This window comes from Calliphora vicina, chromosome 5 (genome assembly GCF_958450345.1).
Source record: "Calliphora vicina chromosome 5, idCalVici1.1, whole genome shotgun sequence".
Taxonomy (NCBI): domain Eukaryota; kingdom Metazoa; phylum Arthropoda; class Insecta; order Diptera; family Calliphoridae; genus Calliphora; species Calliphora vicina.
In genome coordinates this window covers 104,938,406-104,957,714 of record NC_088784.1, presented here as the reverse complement: position 1 = coordinate 104,957,714, position 19,309 = coordinate 104,938,406, and the positions used below count along the sequence as shown (strand labels likewise).

General features: G+C 30.6%; 1 protein-coding gene across 3 annotated transcripts in view; it reads left to right on the top strand.

The window, feature by feature from the left end:
* Positions 1–19,309, top strand: part of Epac (Exchange protein directly activated by cAMP) — a 181,873-nt gene that overhangs the window by 38,759 nt on the left and 123,805 nt on the right. The window contains exon 1 of one of the 3 annotated variants that reach the window (XM_065511859.1): positions 7,524–7,684. The exons of the other annotated variants lie outside the window; for them this stretch is intronic. The gene's annotated coding sequence lies outside the window, so the exon portion shown is untranslated. Of the gene's footprint in view, positions 1–7,523; positions 7,685–19,309 lie in introns of those variants that run through there. 3 annotated transcript variants of the gene reach the window in all.

Here is a 19,309-nt window from a genome sequence, read left to right as displayed (position 1 = left end):
GGGAAGTTTTGCTTTACTTCTTTAATTTGAAAAAAAGAGCCGCTAAAAGAAAATAATTTTTGCACCGAATCATTACTTGCGATTAAAAATGGATCTATTAGGTTCCATGGGTAGCCACTCTTCAAGCAGCTCACTTGGGTCCATTCAAAACTGATCCCGTTTAAGAGATCCAAAGCATAAGAGATCATGTGTAAAGCCCGGTCAACCAGCCGAATCGCCACCAAAGCCAAATATCTATGGTGCTAAGGAAATGCTCTGTATTTGGTGGGAACAAGAGGGTCCTATCTATTATGAGCTGCGGAAATCTGACCAGACCATCACAGGGAACCTCTACCGAATGCAACTAATTCGTTTGAAGCGAGCATTTGCCGAAAAACGTTCAGAATATGCGGCCAGACATGAAACTATAATATTTCATCATGACAAAACTCGCCCACATACAATACCTGTTAAAAAGTATTTAGAATGAAGTGTTTGGGAAGTTTTGCCCCAACCGCTTTATAGTCCAGACCTTCTCCCGTCCGATTACTATTAGTTCCGGTTGATGTAGAACGCCATCTATGGGATACGCTTCACCTTAGAACAGATTATCCGAAATTGACTTGATTCGTTCTAGGCCTCAAAAGATGAGCAGTTCTTTTTGTGTCGGAATCCATAGGTTCCCAGAAAGTGGGGATAAGGTCATAGCTAACAATGGCCAATACTTTGAATACGTTTTTATTGTACAAATGTTTCAAAATAAAAACTAAAAGTTTGAAAAATTCCGTAATTTTAAGTAATTTTTACACCCAATAAGTATTGCAAATTTTAGCTCTAAAATATTAAAAATCCCAGAATTACCAGGGATATAAACAAAAAATTCGGTATTTGTTAATCCGGAAAAATGCGTGGATTTGTTTTTTTCAAATCCCATGATTTTCGGGATGGGGAATTTTATTTGTAATCAGAATAAATCATCAGAAAGGATCTTAAACAAACAAGCTTGAATGTCAACATTTTGTTAAATTTGGTTTAACTGTTCAATTAAATAAATATGTACATCAACTTAAATAACGTAACTTAAAAATGTTTTTTTTTTTATAAATATTAGGAGCACTTTTAAGGGGATAAATTCATTACATGGCCAAAACTTAAGCTTATTCGGGAAATACAGAAATCCCTAACACGCTTTATTTAGATTTAAGAAATTGTCTTTACATTCTTATGTCATTTCCTGTCAGTTACATTCTTTATTATTTCACCTACATTTTCTGTATTGTTACATTTTTAATACTTTAAGATTCAGTCAGTCAGTCTATTCTATATTTACATGATAGAATTATGTGTTTGTGATACGCTCGCTTATCACTTAAATGGAATTTCCTTTTTAACTTCTCCACAATTGGAATGACTGACAATAAAAAGCTGAAACATGTTACAGCAACTAAACTAGCGATTTGCTAATAAATAACGACAGACAACTACTGCACCAAACAGTGTCATACACTTTACACATAAATACATTTAAATTTTAAATAAATGCAAATAACTTGAGAGCATTCAGTCACTCATTCGTTCAGTCATTCTTTTGGTTCACTTTTTTTTCTCATTTTATTAGAATCAATACTCAGGCACAGAGGAGGTAGACATAAATTACGACAATAAGACAACACAACACAAAACAACCCAAGACATGACAAGACAAGACAACAACAGTTAAAACATAAAAATATTATGACAATATTAAAATACAAATAAATAAACATACATAAATACAAACGTACATAAATTCAAACAAATAAACTAATGAATTGTTTACTAAACAATAAAAACAAACACATGTACGGGTACTTAAAATGCAGATGGATGGACGGACAGACAAACAGAAAAGCGGCAAACATAAATATCTACATAAAAATCTACACAAATAAATGTAAATCATAATTATAGAATGACAGAGCAAGAAAATCTCATACATACATGTGAAAGAAGAACAAGTTGCCTCAAGGATGGTAGATTGAGGCTCAAGTGTACGTGCTTTATTTAACGAAGAAATTGTCTACTGATTTGGCGTTTCTGTAACAAAAATTGTAACGTGCCAAAAACATCACACACCAAAACCAGTGTGAAAAACAAATGCTTTACAATTGTTGGTAACTTTTTAGCTTGAAGTGGTAGAACCTTAGAGGTGGGTAGTGCAGAAGAATGTTAATAAAAGGAAAGTTTCTGGCTAAATGCTTTTAAATTTCGAAAAATTTTTTGAATTTGTTTCTTTTTAGTTGTTATCAGCTCAGAAACACAGCAAAAAGGAAACACAAAATTTAATTTAATTTATACACAATACACTGGTTCATAAATTAAATTAAAATTAAATTTTCTTTTTAAATAAAGTTTTTCTCCTTTTTTTGTGTTTCTGAACTGATAACAACCTAAGAATGATTGAAAATTAAGTTATAAATATCTGATAACACAGGTCAACAGCAAAAAACAGCATAGATTCGAAAATAATCGATCGATTTTTATGGTCGATAACTCATTTTGTTCTTATTACATGTGGCTTTTGATAAAGCTATAAATCTGAACAATTTCTGCCGTTTTCGATTTTTCATGATTTTTTTAAAACAAAAAAATTGCTATTTTCACATAAAAAATATATTTTTTGCTTCAATTTGTTATTATAACTCCGAAACTACTGAGCCGATTCAAACGCAATATATAAACGGACTAAAGGTTATGTAAATTTAAACTTTTCGAAGTTTATTTTAATAATATCGGACTAACCCTTTTTGAGTTATCATAAATTATGTGTAGAAACGTCCAAAATTTTACAAAAAAAAAAAAAAACTTCTGCATAGACTTTAAATTTTGGACCATATTTGAACTACTGGAACCACAATACATCAAAATTGTGTAGTGGTTTAAATAGCCTCTAAAATTTTTTTCGATTTTGTTGCCCTGTGTAATAAAAATGAGAGTTTGTCAGATATCCGGGCCTTAATAAAATAGTTTTCAATTCTAATAAACTCTAAATGTGGATTAACAAGTAAGAGAGCTATACCGAATCTTATATACCCTTCACCAAATTATACTTTAAAATAAAAATTTTAAATATTTTTATGTAAACATTTTTTTTTTTAAATTTTCATTTCAACATTTTCTACAAAATTTTTTTTAGTGGAAAAAATTGTATGCTTTTTTTGTATGTTTTTTTTTAATTCATTAGTGAAAAAATTTGTATGACAAATAAATTTTTTTTCGGATTAAAAAATATTTTTCCAGATTTTGACCCATTGTAGATCCGACTTAATAAGGCGGTATATACGCCATTGCAAAGGTCTTTGAAATATCTATTATTAGATATCCATATTGTCTTATTGTTATTAATGACTTAGTAATCCAGATATAGATCAAAAATGGGGAATAAAAATCTAGTTTGTCCTGGTTTGCCATTTGTGGGCCGATTTCCTCCATTTTAAATAGTAACTGAACCGGGTCTATAACGGATATATTGAAGTATGTATCATGTATTTAAGATATTTGGGGGCTACGGAAAGTTAATTTCAACATACAGATGGACAGACTGGACATGGCTATGTCGACTCCGCTATCTATAAGGATCCAAAACGTACTTTGTGGGTTCGCAAATGAAAAATGTAGAAATTGCAAACGAAATGACAAACTTATATCTACCCTTGTCACTCATGTATGGTGGCCGATTTGACATTTTTAAAAATTTTGGTGGGTAATATTTGCAAACTTTACTTCAAATATAGTGCGATTATTCTGCTTATATCAATTAAATTTCTTTACATTAAGGTTACATAGCTGTTCTTAACTCTTCTGTACCTTAAACACCAGCAAGTTACAAGGGGGAAATAAAAGTATTTCCGTTTTATCACAAAACAAACAGATTTATGAATTATTGAACTTTTTGAGCAGAGAGGAAGATAACAAAAATAAACACACATGAATGTCTGTAAGTAAACCACATGATCAAAGTTTCAACAAACAACAAACGCTGACTAAAGCAAGCAATTATTACAAATGTCAAAAATTACACTGTAAGTAAAATTTAAATTGTGAAAATATCTAACAAAGCAAACTGAAATTAAATATTAGTAAATAATTTTAACATATTTATTTTCAAAAACAAAATTTCCTCGAAATCGACCAACGACCCACGTTAAACAGTTAAAATTTGCATTTTCCATCCTCTTTTAGCATTTATTATAATCGAAAATAGTTTTTGAGTTTTAAAGAAATTTGGTTTTATTTTGGTGAACAATTTTATGAAAACCGGAGATTTTTACGAACTTCCTCCAATTTCTCCCCACTTTTAGACTGAGTAGAAATTTTTTGGGGCATGTTCTAGAAAAACAGTTCTGTAGATCAGTATCTCTGCTATTTGAAATTTGTGACAAATTGATCATAAATTTACCATTTATGGTCGGATTATGGCGATTTTTAATAACAAAATACCAACTAGAGTATCCAAAACCGAAAACCGGTCAACCGGTTTTTTCATCTTTATAAACTCCACCGGTTTCGGTTTTTTTAACTTATCGGATTTTTGACAAAACGGTTTTTGTAAGACGGTTAATCGGTTTTAATGAAAAATTGTAGCATTTGACAACATTTCGTGAAAGATATAAAATAATTGCATAAATAATTTAAAAATGTTAAATTTCCATTAAATAAAAATTTAATATAAACCAGTTAACCGGTTTTTTTGAAGGAAAAAGCGAAACCGCTTAATCGGTTTTTTCAAAAACACACTTTTTCGGTTAAACCGGAAATCGGTTTTTTAAATTTGATTGCCGTTACCGCTGAGCAACCATTAACCCTAAAATGCCTTTTCAGCTCAACTACCGTTACTGCTTAGCTACCGTTAAGTCATAAGACCAAAATTTGCGTTACCGCTAAACAGCAGTTATTGAAATAATCCAATATGTATCGTTACCGTTACCTTTTAACCGTTTCGAATCGGAGCCAATCTTGCAAAATACACAAGATATTGATGTTTTCAGGTTAATTGGGGGCTTCAGAAAGTTGCTAAAGCTACCCAGCATTTTTACAAGTAGTCAATGTATCACTTATAGACAGTAATTATCACTAATGTCTGATCACTTGGTTGAATCCAATTTCTATATTTTAGGTTATTTGTAGTGCAGAGAGAGAAATCAATTGGTTACATTAAACATCACAGGTTATCTAGAGTGAAGGCAATTGTCACTCAAGTGTCTCTAAGTAATCTAGAGTGTAGTCACTTTAAGCGCTTATTGGTTTTATACAAATTGTTTTGCTATAATTCTCATACCGTTTATTTTATTTTTGCTTAAATAAAAAAAATAGCATGATGCCAATTGTCACTTAGTATCTCTAAGTAACCTATAGTTTAGTCACTTTAGTTTGCACTTTAGAAAGTAGTTATTTTATCCACCAGTATAAATCTATTGGAGAGTTATCGGAGGATGCTTTGTTTACAAGCAATCGGTTACTGGACCGTCTTTCAACTGACTATTTGAGGTAATTACGTATCCGTACATGTTAGAATATCTAGCTACATATGTAGCTTATCAAGTAACCAGTTAGATAGATAGTATATAACAGGTATATAGATACAATACGTTGACTACTTTAGACCAGCTATCTGACAGTCTTATAGTAATCAAAAAGGGTCAATGCTTAGGACATGCAAAAGTTTAAATAACTTGGGTCGATTCTGGTTCTGTGATCGGTGAAATGAAAAGTTTTTTCATAGAGTTTCTGATTCTCGTTTAGTGAAAAAATGATAAATAAATTCAAATGTTTTCATATGAAAAGAAAAAGTTGAATAAAACAAATTGAAGAACGGGAATCGCAATTTGTGTAATTGTGTAAATGATAATATGAAAAGTTCTTATGAAAACGAAAATGAAAAGTTTTTTCATTTCACCGTTTCACAGAACCAGAATCGACCCCCTGGTCCATAACTACTTATGTAACTGGTTGTCATCCTAAGTGATGGATAAAATCACTAGTTCGGGACATTCCCCAACAACTGCTGTGTATTTTCAACTATATTTGTTCGCCATAAGTTTCAAAGAGTTAGAATACGCGTAACCTAAGATCAAGTGGGTTGTTAGAAGAGAATCAGAAAGAGAACACATGTGTGTGATCTTGTTTATGGCAAATTACTTTTTTAGTTCTCTGTTTACATTTTGTGTATGATTTTGTTTATATCGTTTTCCACACCTCTCCAGCATTTGTTCAAGTCAGAGGTAAATGGACGTATGTATCTGTGTATTTTAGTTTTTCTTTACATGTTTGTATCTATGTGTATCTGCGTGTGTGTGTTTGTATGTTGTTACATTTCGTCTGAATCTGTTGGTGTTGAATATATTTTTGTTTTGTTTTTGATTCTTAATACCAATTGAACGTTGTAGCTCAACACTACGCTACACAATATACGACGGGCAACGCGCGTATATTGTTTGTCGACAAACCAAACAAAAAAGAAGACGTGATCGTTGAAGTTTTGTTTACGTTTTTTTACGCTCACCATAAAAAAAGTGCGTTACATTTGAAAACAAACCAAAAAAAAATCGCGAGTTTTAGCAATAATAATTTGTTTGTGAGTGTGTTTAAGTGATTATTAAGAAAAAATTAAATATTTTTTTTATGAATACATTTGGTGGTTTTTTGTTACTTTCAAATGCAAGTGTGGGCTTTCTTTTAATAATTCTGTTTTGCGGGTTTTGGTGCTTTTGTGTTGTTTATTATTCGTTTGTGGTTTTTAATTTGGCGTCTAAATGAAAGCTAAACCGGTGTCTCATAACAATCTGTATTGTAACGCGAGTGAGTGAGTTTGTTGCTATTGCCACGCTGATCGAGAAGTGATATTATGGCAATAATACGCTGTTTACGAGTGGGTAGAGGCAACAACTAATGCGCGGGCGTTATGCGTTTAATTTACGTCTCGTGTGTCTTCTAAAGTTAAAACATCGAATAAACAAATAATCTTAATACTCGCAACACCAGATAACACCAATAATAATAAAAAATAGAAAGAGTTTTCTTTTTCTAGAATTGTGTATACTACCTATTACCTTAATAAAAAGGAATAACAAAATTTGTAACTTTAAAGGCCTACAACTTAAGAAGTGCTAAAAATGTTTAAATAAAATTTATCTCCACCATTAAAATCGTAAAATACAAAATTAATCACTTTTATACCAACAACATTTAACCCAATAAGAAATGATAAAATTGCTATAAAAAAAAAACAATTCAAATCAATATTTACTTTACACAAAAAAAGTCTGCGAAAACGAACAAAAAAAAAAATACGCGAAAAATAAATATGTACTGGCTGTCTGCTGCATTCAATTAAAAAGTAAATAAAATTGTTAACAATATTTTGTGAATTTTTGCCGTTTAAGCCATTTCTATTTAATTGAAAAATAAAAAAAAACAGAAAAGTTAAAAAAGTGTATTTCCCAAGTTTTATTTAAAATTTATTTGATTTTGCTTAATATCCTTTCAATTTTGTAACGGTTTTTTAAAATTATTTTCTGTATAAAATTTGCATTTGTGAAAGTGTATGTGAGAGTGTTATTTATTTACTTTAGAGTGGATTACTTCTTTTTCAATTGAATGAAATTGCAACAAATACCTATACAACGAATTTTTATGTTTGCTGGATTTTAAATATTTTATTTAAAAGGTATGTAGCTTAGATTTAATTACAATTTAATTTAAAAGATTTAAAAGTGAAATTTTGCCCAAAATTCAAGAGGATTTTAACACAAACAAGATTCGCCACAGCTAAATATATAGCACTGTGACTTGTTTAATATGAACACTCTAGATTACTTAGGGACACTAAAGTGACAATTGTCTCTACGTTAGATAACTAGAGATGAGTAAAGTAATCTATTGAATTATCTTTATAAAGTTATATAACTAAAAATATTTATGTATAAGTCGGCCAAGTTATCAAACTATCGATTCCAAACGGTAACGATAATTTGGATTATTTCGGAAACCGTATTTTTAGCGATAACGGAAGTTCCTGTTATTTCGGTAATGGTATTCAAATGATAACGGTTATTTCGGTCTGACTGAAATTTATAATAAAATTTACAAAATAAAAGAAATAAGCTAACATATACAGGCATTTCCACAATCCAGAATGCGACATTCGTAAGAATTTGAAGTGAAGAAAATAAAGAAACCTCAAAAATGTTGTGTAGCCTTCCCATAAAGTACAAATATTTTGGATCGTTATAGACAGCGGAATATTCGTCTGTCTGTTGGAACTTTCTAAGCCACCATATTACTTATATACATGATTGATTCATCAATATAACCGCTATAGTCAAACTTAGATTGATATTTAAACTAGAGAAAATGGGAAGGCATAAAGCTTAGATATTAGCATTTTTTTTTCATTAAAAAAATGGTTTTTAATATTTATCTTAAAGCATACTTTGGCGAAGAGAAATAAGATTCGGCACAGCCGAATATAGAACCCAAACTAGCACTACATTTTGTGCAAATATAGGTTTTGGCGATTAGTTGTTTCCAATATATTACCATTAAACATGGTATTCCGAACAAAATAAAGAATTCGTTTTCAGCTGCCTCTAGAAAACTACAAAATCAGCGAATTTGAACATCATTTATTGAAGATTTCTTTTCAAATTAAAATGGAATAATGTAAGCAAATGAATGTTATCTTGTTGAAATGTTTGCATTGATTTTTGTTTTGCAACCTTTAAAATGATTTGTCACGCGACATAGTTTTCCATCATGTTTGGGTGTCCCGATAGACTAGACGTTAGTGTGTTGGGTTCGGAGTTCGATTCCTGCCAGGGTCTCTGGGCGTTTCTTCAGACAAGCAAAAGGCTTCGCAGTTTGTGTTTTTTTTTTAAAAAATTAATAAGAAAACCGATTTGTCAAGTAAATTTAAATCAAAATTTCAGAAACTATAAACAACTTCCTATTTATTGGGCGTATTACTTAAAAATGCGAGGCTTTTATTTTGAAGCATTTGTACAATAGAAATTTATTCAAAGTATTGGCTATTCTTAGCTATGACCTTATCCCATCTTATTGGCAACATATGGATTCTGAGCCAAAAAAATTGCTCATTTTTTGAGACCATGAACTAATCAAGCCAATTTCGGATACTCTGTTCTAAGATGAAGCGTATCCCAGAGAGAGCGTTCTGCATCGATCGAATCAAATAGTAATTGAACTCAGCAAGGTCTGGGCTATAAGGCGGTTGAGGCAAAACTTCCAAAGCACTTCATTATAAACAGTTTTAAACAGGTAGTGTAATATTTGGCTTAGTGTTGTCATGATGAAATATTACTATTGTATCTCTGGCCGCATATTCTGTGCGTTTTTCGGCAAATTCTTGCTTCAAATCAGTTGAATACGGTATAGGTTCCCTATGATGGTATAGTCAGATTTCAGCAGCTCATAATACATAGAAACCTTTTGCTGCCACCAAATACAGGGAATTACCTTAGCTCTATGGGTATTTGGCTTTGGTGTCGATTCGGCTGGTTGGCAGGGCTTCATATACCACCTCTTACGCTTCGGGTTATCGTAATTGATCTATTTTTCATCGCAAGTAATGATTCTGTGCAAAATTTGTTATCTTTACAAAAATTTATCAGGTGTAGACATAGGGTAAGATGTAAAATACAAAACTATTTTGAATTGAATTTGTTTCAATTCTTTCAAAAATATTGCTTTATTGACCAAAACCTTATTTGGTTTTATGACCTTTGGAGTAAAGAATAACTAAATAGTGCAAATTAAAGACCAACCTAATGTACACGTTTTGAAACAAATTTCAATTTCATATAAACAATACAAACAAAATATATAATTTTGTAGTTTTAAATTATTTTTAATTATTATTGGGGCTACTGCAAATGTCTAGTATTTGTATGTTGGAGTTTTGACATTGACACTAGAATTGATGAGTTCTATTATTGACACAACCAAAAAAACTGAAATATTTTAAGAAAATAACAAAAAAATAAATAAAAATCTTGCCTTATTTATGGAGTTTATTTGTTTTTTGAAATAATTCTTTTGTAAACAAATTTCTTGGAAAAGGAATTTTTTTTATATTAATGCTTGAAATTATTGTGTATAAATATTAGAAGATAAAAAATAAATAAACCCACACGTTTATTTTTTTTAAGACAAGCTATTGACCTCCTGTACAACATTCAACAGCCGTTGTGTATAAAAAGAAAACCACCAAAGATATAAAAAAAGAATTACCAAAACAATAGTTCATCATCATTCGAGACAGATTACAACTGATTTTCTATTAGAATAATAAGAGAAATTATAGTAAGCATTTTGAAATAATCAAATAGAGATTAAAAAATATTTGTATACATCCGAGTAAGAAAGGTCTAAAACCAAGCATTTTTACAAGTAGTTAATGTAATTAGGTACTTGACTGACTCAAATTTATACATGTAAAATTCATTGTTGTTTCTCTGGAAACTTCATGAGTTTTCTTGAAAGTATGAACTATTGTATTCGATTAACATTTAACTCGAATAATTTACAACTCCCATGAACACTGACAACACAAAACTTTGTAGCTGTAGGGGGGAATTAGTGACTATTCGCACCATACATTTTAATTAATGCAAATTTTGTAACTTACATAAAATATTATTTAATCTAATTTGGTTGAATATTTGTGCTAATTAAGCGGGCTAAATAATGTGTTGAAATATTTTGCATAAATCATTGTTTTTATAACCTTCATTATGAATGGCAAGTGTATATTTAAGTTTGTCATTCCGTTTGTAATTTCTATATTTTTTCTGGATCTTCATAGATAGCGGAGTCAATATAGCCATGTCTGTGTGTTTAAATCATGTTTCTCTAGCCCCCAAATAACTTACGTACTAGGGTTCTATAAGTCGATTGTTCGAACAATCTACTATTTCCTGAAAAAAGTCGAAAAGTCCAAATCGACTTTTTGGTCGGAAAAAAGTCGAACAATCGATTATGTTATCTCAAAAGTAGAATAGTCGAAAATAGCCGATAAAAGTCGATAAAAGTCGAAAAAAGTCGAATAGTCGATTAAAGTCGACTTTTTAGATTGTTAAAAAAAATATTGCACTTGCATTTTTTGTAGTGTATGCTAGTATAAGTAAATAATAAATAAATACATAAATGTTTATAAAATAAAGCTTTTTTTTACACAAAATTCTTACAACATTATTCTAACTATTATCGCCTTGATAAATTTCATTTTCATTGCTAAACTTTGCAAAAGGCGCATCAATAAATGTAGAAACCATGTATTTTTTACAAGAAATGGTAAAAAGTTGAAAAAAGTCGAAAAGCCGAAAAAAGTCGATTAACTAAAAAGTCGAAAGTTCGAAAAGTCGACTTTTCAGAAACTACCAAAAGTCGAAAGTTCGAAAAGTCGACTTTTTAAAAAACGGAAAAAGTTGAAAGTCTAAAAGTCGACTTTTTGTTTCAGCTATAGAACCCTATTACGTACATGATTCATACATCAATATATCAGCTATAGACCCGGTTCGGTAGCTATTTAAAATCGAGGAAATCGGCCCTCAAATGGCTTGATTATGGCCTAAGTCATTAATATAGACAATATGGATATTAGAGTATCCAAAACCGAAACCGAAATCTGTAAACTCCAGCGGTTTCGTTGTTTTTAACTTTTCGGTTTTTTGACAAACCGGTTTTTGTAAGATGGTTACCCGGTTTTAATGAAATATATTTTCTAAAGCTCATGCAAACATATTTATGAAAAACTTTGATACCATTTTTAAAAAAATTGATTTATTTTATAGAAAATTACAGCATTTGACAATATTTCGAAAATATATAAAATAATTGCATAAAGATAGAGCCTTAAGAATTCAAAAATGCAAAATTTCCGAAGATTTAGTACACAATTCTTAACACATTTTCTATTAGCGTCCACAAATAAAAATAAATTTAAGGAGACCTTTTTCATATTAAGAAAAGTTCAATATCAAACGGAAACCGAAACCGTTTAACCGGTTTTTTTAAAAGTCAATAATCAAAACCGGTTTTTTCAAAAACACACTTTTTCGGTTAAACCGGAAACCGGTTTTTTAAATTTGCCGGTTTTTTAGACACTCTAATGGATATGTAATGATAGATATTTCAAAGTCCTTTGCAACGACGTATATAAAAGACATAGTAAGTTGGTCCTACAATGGGTCAAAATCGGGAAAAATATTTGTCGGCCCACAAATCGCTGAGTTATAAGGAAAAAACCAAGACAACCTCGATATTGGCCTAATGATAGATATTTCAAAGACCTTTGCAACAACGTATATAACGCCATCGTAAGTCGAGCTTGCAATGGGTCAAAATCCGGGAAAATATTTCTTAACCCGAATTTTTGTTCACTAAAAAAATTTTGGATAAAATTTGTTTCACTTAAAAATTGAAAAAAAATATTTTTAAAAAAAAATTTTTGAAATGAAAATTTTGAAAAAAAAAAAAAATTAATTTTGTTTACCTAAAAATATTTAAAATTTTTATTTTCAAGAATAATTTGGAGAAGGGTAAATTAGATTCGACACAGCTGAAATTAGCTCTCGTTCTTGTTTTTGCACATTTTAGTCTCCATTTGAAATTTAGAGCAATTTTTGTTATACGCAAGGAAATATAAATTCATAATAGAAATCAGTTTAAGAGAAAAAATTAAATAAAAACTGATTAACTAAATATAGGTTTAAGAGCTGTGAATTAAATAAATTTCTTGAAATTAAAGTTATTTTAACACTTAGCAAACTGGAATACAGTTTCTATCATTCTTAGCAATCATCAGCTGTTCAATATTTCTTATATTTCCATAACTTTAAAATTCCTTAAATATTTGTTTTGATCAAAATGTCAAAGAGTATATATCTACACCATAAACCTTATATTTATGTATAAATTGTTGATAACATTGTTTAAAATTAGCTTAAATTAAAAAACAAGCAGCTCTAGTTTTGATTTCATTTAAATATTTTATTTCTTTTAACTTTTGACAACTACCGCAACCGATTTTCACAAAAATCTAATTTGTTTGACATGTAATTAATTAATTTGAATTTAAAATTAAAACATTTCAATGAATTTTAAATGAAACGGCATTACACAATTTATAGTTTTAAATATTTTGTTTGAAATGTTAATAATTTAAACAAAAAACTTACCTTGTATTTTGTTGCTACTAGCAAGAATCAGCTAAAATTAAAAAAAATAATAAAGAAATACACATTAAAAATTGTTGGATTTCATTTCAGCTTCATTGAAACAATAAACATAAAAACAAGTTTAAAACAATCAATAATAAAAGTTCAAAAATAACTATTATTAAATAAATAAATTTCTGTATTTATTAAAGTTAATTATAAAGTAATTAACAGAAAAAAAGAGCTGCATAACTTTTAAAAATAATAAACTTCCGAATAATAATACCAAACGGAAATTGAAATTTAAACATTTATTATTGACATGTCAATCATATACATATTTATAAATGCACACTTGAGAATATTTTTTTTACATAGAAATGAAATGTATGTATAAATGTGTATTAGCTACATTTTAAAATATTTGTGAAATCAAAATGCAAACCACATTAATCAATCATTAGTTTATTGCCTAGCCAATGACAAATATTGAAATTTTTTGTTTAAATATTTTGCATTGTAAAATATTATATGTAAATGCCTAACTGCCAATAAAGATCATAGATAGACTGCTGCACATTTTTTCAGTGTCGCTTTGAAAATTATATGGATAACTTCCATTTATGTTTTAATTGAATCGAAAAGTAGATAGAATAGGATTGTGTATGGAATATCAGATCGGTGAAATGGTGCCACATTATCACTCTATTATCGAAATTGTCCATGACTTTTTTTGCAGAAATGTGGCTGGATTTGACTTCAAAGAACGACGTAAATAGAAGTATAATGCTGTTAAATGAATCGTTTATTTCAAAAACCAGTCAAGTAACAAAATATTGATTTATAGTAAAACAAATAGAACTTCCTAGCAACCTCAAAAATTAGTTTAACAAAATTTATATTTTTTCCTTTGAAAGTTATGCATTTGTGTAACTGTAACTGTAAATAATATAAAAATTGCACTTGACTGGTTTCTGAAACAAACAATCATCACTATTGTAAATTTCATATGAAATATTCTAATTTTATTACGAACTTCAAATGTAAAATGACAAATGAACTTTTTAAAGAGTTTAACATCAAATTCATATTTGTTTTGAAATAACTATTCGTCATAATACACTCGTTCTACAGTGCATTCTGCTTCCCTTGTAGACCATTGAAAAATATTCCCATAAACCTCTTTATATCCAATGAAGTAGGGTTTTAGAGCTTGTAAATCTTTTATTTTTACACATTTATGGAGACCTGCAAAATTTATGCAAACAAAATAAATAGTATTACATAGTATAAAACCAGTCAAGCGCTGTCACTTGACTTCTTTCTGCACTAAATCACTAGGGGGCTGTATTTAATTTTGTTTTGCAGTAAACGATGCATTTACCTTCATAAAGCAGTAATCGCCCAATAACAGAATTTTGTATTTTTTGTTGCTTGACTGGTTTTTGAAATAAAGGATAGTTTTGCGCTAAAAGCTACCATTATTTTTGAAATATTATTAGAAAATGAAAAGACTTTGGTCTTGTGTGTAAAGCTCCATTTTTACTAACCCAAAACTGACAGCTGTCAAACTGTTTTATTTTGTATACAACACTTTACTGCAGAAATGGTTGCAAATTCATTTTTTTTTTTATTTTGAACACCTTTTCTTAGCAATACTCTCCTCTATTAGCAAAACTGAATATTGAAAACTCTCAATTTTATATTGACTTTTTTCTTTTACATTAAAAAATAATTTATCGATTAATAAAATTAACTTAACCCAATAGACCAAACAAACAATCCTATTTGATTTCCAATAAGGAGTGTTTTCAAATCACATCTTTGGTCACAGGATTTGACAAACGTTTGCGAATCCCGTCTATCTGTTGCAATCAACTTTCCGAAGACCCCCAAAATAACTTACAAACATGATTAATACATAAATATATTGGGAATATGTTTCGGGTTCTATCGGCCCACAAATATCTGAGATATAATAAAACCTACCTCGATTTTGTTAATTTTGTTTGCCTATATCTCGATTACTAAATCATGTACATAGACACTGTGTCTAAGATTATCGTGGCTAACTACCTTGACGGACCAATCACACAGTGCTCTTAATGCTGGATAGAATCAACTCGTCTATCACCGCCATTGTTTAACTTGAAAGGATAGCCATTTACTCGAGAGCTCGGTCTATCTAATTCCTGCCATCGTAGCTAGCTAGTCAATCAGCAAAGACCAGTGCAATTATCAAAGCAGCAAAATTCGGCCTTGTAATCCAGTCCGATATATGATCTCTGACTTCAAAATTTTCCGGCAGATAAAAATCAAACACACAATTGACTTCGACTGAGACAAAGCCACTCCAATATGTTTCCTGAGTACTGCTATCTGTTACTTTTAATGCCCCGATGATTCGGCTAACATCACCTAGTAGGATACAATTGGTGGCCCGAAATTTAACACTAGCTCAAAAATCAGTCCTTTAACCAACGATCTTCTATACGCTTTGGGTTTGGCATAAAAGTTACCTCACCAATGATCCAAAAGGATAAGTCTTGGTGCTCAATGGATCTAGATATGAATCTTGATAAAGGCTCTAGTCAGCTGCGAGTTTAAAATTTATATTCTTACCAGGTCTCCGGGACTCAGGGTCTCCGGTTTCGCCCAATATTTTCCCTTGAGGCATAACCCCAAGGTGTGGAGCTTTACCATGTACATTTATTCCAAGGTTACATTTTGTGTCTATTCTGCAAATTTTGTTAAAAGTGACCCGTAGTTTATTTTTACTTTTCCTTAAGTTTGAGAATGAGTTAGAGATTTCGATCTCATACTCGGTTTCGAACTACCCTTTATACCAGCAAAAAAAGAAATTACAAGTTGGAATTAAGCAAAAGTTCACCATATAAAGGAGGAGATGGATGAGACTTCGAAAATGTCGAATTTTGAATCAACAAAGCATCATATGCGGGAAGTTTTGCTTTACTTCTTTAATTTGAAAAAAAAATGGCGCTAAGGCATACCGATTGCTTGCCGAAGCTTATGGTGAATGTTTTTCATCGGTTTCAACGTGCGATAAATGGTTTGTTCGATTTAGAAGTGATGATTTTAACACGGAAGGCAAAGATCGCCCAGACCAGCCAAAAAAGTTTGAAGACCAAGAATTGGAGGCAAAACGATTGTTGTAAACCTCAACAAGGGATTGCAAAATCATTGAGAGCTACTTAAGCAGCAACTTCAAAACGTTTGCAAGCAGCAGGATTCATCAAAAAAGCAGAGAAATTGAGTACCATACGAATTGAAGCCGAGAGACCGTAAAAGACGATTTTGCATGTCCGAAATGACGTTTGAACGCTACAAAATAAAAATGAATCCATTACAATAACCGGAAGCGTAAGAGATGGTATGTGAAGTCCAATGCCAAATATCCAAGGCGCCATGGTAATGCTCTCTCTGTATTTGGTGGGAGGAAAAAGGTCCTATCTATTATGAGCTTCTAAAATCTGGGTAGACCATCACAGCTTGAAGTGAGCATAGGTCGAAAAACATCAAGAATATGCGGCCAGACATGAAACTGTAATATTCCATGATGACAGCTCTTATACCTGTTTAAAACTATTTAGAATTTAGTCTCGGACCTTTTCCCGTCCGAATACTATTTATTTCGATCGATGAAGAACACTCTCTCTGGGATACGCTTCACTTTGGAACAGGGTATCCTATATTGGCTTGAATCGTTCTTCACCTCAAAAGATGAGTATTTTTTTTTGGCTCGGAAGCCTTATGTTGGCAGAAAGATAGGAAAAATTCTGAGCTAATAATGACCAACACTTTGAATAAATTTATATTGTACAAATGTTTCAGAATAAAAGCTAAAAATTTTAAAAAATCCCGCATTTTTAAATAATATACCCAATAAAATGGGGAAATCTGTACTGTTCATATATGGATATCAAATTAAAGGCATTTCAAAGACCCTTTTACTGACGTTTCCCTTAGAAATTCGGACCGACAATTGGCCAATTTTAACAAAATTTTTTTGGCGGACCCATAGAAAAGGGTAATTGCCAATGAGTTTCCGTGGATATGTTGAAACTTACAGAAGCTTGACCTTTAAAATGTTGGACCCCAATAATAACTGAGTCTTAGCTCTAAAGCAATCTCCTGAATAAGAGTCAATATATGAAAAACTTTTGGGACCCTTAGATGGCAACTGGGGTCAGATAGGGACTTACAAACTACTACATTTTAGTTGTTGATATCTTTCACTTCCAAGCACTTTAAATGGAATAACAGAGTTATCCGCTATAGTCCACCTTACGTTGCTCGGCCCGCAAATGGCTGAAATATAATTAAAAAACTGTGACAACCTCGATTTGTTGACCTATTTTTCATATTTCTTTTTCACCAATTTTTTTTTCTGAAAAATATTTTTTCACCAAAAATAGTTTTTAAAATTTATCTACAAGTATAATTTGGTGAAGGATATATAAGATTCGGCACAGCCGAATATAGCAATCTTACTTGTTTTTTTGTCTGGTTTCGGCATTTACAATCCTGTTTATGTGTGATCATAAACATCTATATATATTAAAATGAAATGGTCCATGTATGTAATGTCATCATGTGAGAACGGCTGGAGCGATTTGGCTGATTTTTTTTTATTCGATTCAAAATTTTCAGGAGATGGTTTGTGAAGAAAAAAATTCTAAAATTCCGGGTAAAACTCGGAAATTCTTCTTTTTGTCAGTCCAGTCAACTGTAATAAAAAAGCTCCCTAAAGTATGCAGTACAAATTTAGATATTTTATTTGCAAGTAAATAAGAACATGCTGGTGTGAGTGGGTTGGAGAAACTTGAAGAACTAACATTAGTAAATGCTACCGGGCGATCAACTAGTTTGATATAAAATTGAGAAAATACAATTTTTCAATTTAAATTCTTAATTTTAAAATAACGTTTGAATTAAAATTGTGATAATCAAATCCATATTCCTCAAATTTGATAAATTGGGTTTAAATGTGTATGCTCCAACAGGTTTAGGTTTGAGACAAGATATCAAATGAAAATAACATAATATCTCAAAGGTTTAACTTTAGGTTTGTTGGGTTAGTAAATAGCATAAACAAACTTTTATCAATTTAAATTATGCAGAAAAACTGCGTTAGTACGAGTATTAAGCGGATTTGGATGTTAATTACTTTTAAAAATAAAAAAACAGAAATTTACTGTTAAACATTTACAATAAACTAAACAAATACTTTTATTATTTAATCCCTTAAAGCTAAAATTTAACATGTTCAGTTGGAAAGCAAAAAAAACCAAATCAAATAATATTAAAACTCAAAAATGAATAATAGAAATTTTACACCTCCAGCTTTATATTGCAAGTACGAATAAGTTGAGGGTTTGATGAGAGCATAACTATTTGAAGACACAAAAATATTGTAAGTGAAGAAAATGTTGATAATACTGGTACTTAAAAGTATGATGCATCTACATATTTATAAAAAGATTGTTAACCTCAAAATTTGCATGTAACTATGCAAGCAACTAAGAGTATCTGTTGGTTTAAACTACGCTTTGCCCTGTTTCCGTAACTTTAGTTAGTTTAACAAACTGCGATGCGATATGACTGCAAGTATCTACTACATGCATCTAGTGCTGTTATGTTTGCAGAGTGTTGTGTATGAGAATTCCTCCATGTGGCTGCTTAAATATACAAACTTTCAAACTCATACTGGCAGAGTCATCTTAAATTACATTTGCATTTCCCCAATGCAAAATAGTTTTATGCCAATGAACTTTTTTTTCTCTTCTTTTACAATCTATCCACTTACGTACGTACGTGGAAGGCAAACAGGCAACGAACTTAATGTTTTGCTATTGAAACTTATAGATACTTTTTGCCATTAAGCTCCAAATTGAGCTTAATACCCTCAAATAACTACTGGTAGAAAGCAGCAAATTGCTAAATGGCAACTTCGTTTGTTTGTTTTAATATCAAATCAATTTTCTTTTTCAACATTCAATTTCAAAATTTCCTTTACTTCTTTAAGAATATTCACTGCATTAGATGATTTGTAAAACTGTTTGATTCGTGTGGGTGGGGTAGTCGTGCTTGTCTTC